Raw genomic sequence first — 3,577 nt, forward strand, 5'->3', positions numbered from 1 at the left:
CTCTTTGTTGCTTGTAACTGCAAATAGTTTAATGTGGGAGTAATGGGAGAATTGACACTAAGAGACATACATTTAAGGTGAGAGGGGGAAAGTTCAAAGGAGATGTGCGGGGCAAGTTTTTTTTACACAGAGAGCGGTGGGTGCCTGGAATGTGCTGCCAGGGGTGGTGGTGGAGGCAGATATAATATGGGTGTTTAAAAGGCTCTTAGATATAGATGTAGAGAATGGAGGGAGATGGACCATGTGCAGACAGAAGGGATTAGGTATCAACAGCTTAATTAGTTCAGCACAACATTGTGGGCTGAAGGGCCAGTTCCTGTGCCGTACTGTTCTATGTTCTAATAGATGTTAAAGTGTGGATGCCATTGATGGTAGGTCTAAATGACATTGCACCTTAAGGAAGTGAAGGATTCCATGGTGCTCAACGAAAGACGATAATGTGAAGATATTCACTTCGATAGAACGGAAGAGCAGAAAATTGTATGAAGAAGAATCATCCAGTCTTAGGGTCATAGAAACAGGTCCTTCAGACCACTAAGTCCATGTTAAGAAGGCGTATGGAGTGTTGGCCTTCATTAGTTGGGATATTGAGTTCAAGAGCCGCGAGTTAATGTTGCAGCTCTGTAGAACTCTGGTTAGACCACACTTGAAGTATTGTGTTCAGTTCTGGTTGCCTCTTTATAGGAAGGATGTGGAAGCTTTAGAGATGCAGAGGAGATTTACCGGGATGCCGCCTGGATTGGAGAGCATGTCTTATGTGGATAGGTTGAGTGAGCTCGGGCTTTTCTCTTTGGAGCAAAGGAGGATGAGAGGTGACTTGATGGGAGGTGTACAAGATGATGAGGCATAGATCGAGTGGACAGTCAGAGACTTTTTCCCAAGACGAAAATGCCTGTACTCATTGAAATTTAGAAGAACGAGAGGAGGCTGCATTTAAACAGGTAAGATGCCGAGAGGGTCTGACCAGCTGACATAGACCGTACTGAATGTGATTCAATGTAATTGAAACTGAATGTACAATACAGTCAATGCTGTGAAGACATCTCAACCAACAAGGTAGTAATTTTGTATGCAGCAAGACCAAACAAATGGTAATGATTAGTTAATTTAGTTATGCTGATTGAGGGGATGTTAACCAGCCAGACCTGAGCCAACACTTTCCAACAAGGCCTTTGGATCTTTATAAGACCACAGGATATAGGAGCAGAATTAGGCTATTTGGCCCATCGAGTCTGTTCCGCCATTCAATCGTGGCTGATTTTTTTCCAACCCCATTCTCCAGCCTTCTCCCCGTAACCCTTAACCCCCCTCACCAATCCAGAACCTACTAACCTCTGCCTTAAATACACCCAATGACTTGGCCTCCACAGCCACCTGTGGCAACGAATTCCACAGATTCACCGCCCTCTGGCTGAAGAAATTCCTCCTCATTTCTTTACAGGGGTCCCTTTATTGTGAGGCTGTGCCCTTGGATTAGGACTCTCCCACTGATGGAAACATCCTCTCCACATCCACTCTATCCAGGCCTTTCAGTATCCGGTAGGTTTCAATGAGATCCCCCTTCATCCTTCTGAACTCCTTCAGGGACAGGCCCAGAGACATCAAGTGATCCTCATACATTAAACCTTTCATTCCTGGGTTCATTCTTGTGAACCTCCTCTGGACCCTCTCTAATGCCAGCACATCCTTCCTTAGATACGGGGCCCGAAGTTGCTCACAATATTCCAAATGCAGTCTGACCAATGCCTTATAAAGCCTCAGCATTACATCCTTGCTTCTATATTCTAGTCCTCTCGAAGTGAATGCTAACATTGCATTTGCCTTCCTTACTACCAACTCAACCTGCAAGTTAACCTTTAGGGAATCCTGCACTAGGGCTCCCAAGTCCCTTTGCATCTCCGATTTCTGAATTCTCTCCCCATTTAGAACCCCTTACCCATCTCTACCCATTTAACACCCACCTGACCTCCTGAGATTGTTGCAAGGCATCAAGTCAACTTCACCTCCACCGTATTAATGGACCTGGCACACTCCCAATCGTTGGTCAGCAGGTTCAGTGTTAAAGCTCCCTCCCCACAGAGGGAGGATATGGGGTCTTTTTTTCCATGAACGGAGTATTTCTCTGTGTTGAAGAGTAATCTATGGGAGGGTAGAGCTGTTGCAAATGCTGCCTTCTGAGTGAGATGTCAAAGTGTGGCCCCCTTCACACACGTGGTTGGACAGAACAGATCCCATAGAATTTGAGGAATGGTATGGATTTCTTAGGCAGTCCTTTGAGGCTGATGATGATTTACGATCACTGCAGTTTGTGGGTTAATAAGGCCAACAGGGAACCACAGACTCTCTCATAGAGGGGACAGGCAGGTTGTTAGCAGGGGAGGTAGTCCACCCAGAGCCCGGTGTACCTTGAGGTGGCCTCCTCCTGCCTATCCTGCTTCACTCACAGCACTAGTTCCGGAACTACAACGGCAAGGTGGCATTCAAGTCCGTCACTTATTGAGGATTGTCTGCAAGGGTGCCAACATTCCAGGTCCAAGCCTTCCAACTGCAGAGCGGGATTTGCCTGCACTTGAGTTATTCCCAACCAATGTCCCCAGACCGTAGATTACTTTGTTGATTTTCACCAGGACGTTGCCTGAATTAGAGGGTACGAGCTACAAGGAGAGGTTGGACAACATGGGTTGTTTTCTCCAGTGTGTTGGAGGCTGAGGGGAGACCTGATAGAGGTTTATAAAATGATGAGAGGCACAGATAGAGTAGACAGTCAAGAGTCTTTTTCCCCAGGGTGGAAATGTCAAATACTAGAAGTCACAGGTTTAAGGTGAGAGGGGGAAAGTTTAAAGATATCTTTATTAGTCACACGTACATCAAAACACACAGTGAAATGCATCTTTTTGCGTAGAGTGTTCTGGGGGCAGCCCGCGAGTGCCGCCACACTTCTGGTGCCAACATAGCACACCCACAACTTCCTAACCTGTACGTCTTTGGAACGTGGGTGGAAACCAGAGCACCCGGAGGAAATGCACACAGACACGGCGAGAACATACAGACACACAGAGAGTGGTGGGTGCCTGGAATGGGCTGCCCTGGGTGGTGGTGGAGGAAGATACGATAGACGTGTTTAAGAGGCTGTTAGGTAGACATATGAACATGCAGGGAGTGGAGGAATATGGATCATGTTCAGGCAGAAGAGAATTAGTTTAATTTAGCATTGCATTCAGCACAGACATGGTGGGCTGAAGGGCCTGTTCCTGTGCTGTACCGTGCTCCATATTGACACAGAATTTTTACACAGAGAGTGGTGGGTGACTGGAACGGGCCGCTGGGGGAGGTGGTGGAGGCAGATACAATAACAACACGTCTGTGCTGAATGCAATGCTAAATTAAACTAATTCTCTTCTGCCTGCACATGATCCATATTCCTCCATTCCCTGCATGTTCATGTGTCTATCCGACAGCCCCTTAAACACGCCTATCGTATCTGCCTCCACCACCACCCCTGGCAGCCCGTTCCAGGCACCCACCACTCTCTGTGGGTTTGTATGTTCTCCCCGTGTCTGCGTGGGTTTCCCTAGTC

The sequence above is a fragment of the Pristis pectinata genome, chromosome 3 (assembly GCF_009764475.1).
Source record: "Pristis pectinata isolate sPriPec2 chromosome 3, sPriPec2.1.pri, whole genome shotgun sequence".
In the NCBI taxonomy this organism is placed as follows: Eukaryota; Metazoa; Chordata; class Chondrichthyes; order Rhinopristiformes; family Pristidae; genus Pristis; species Pristis pectinata.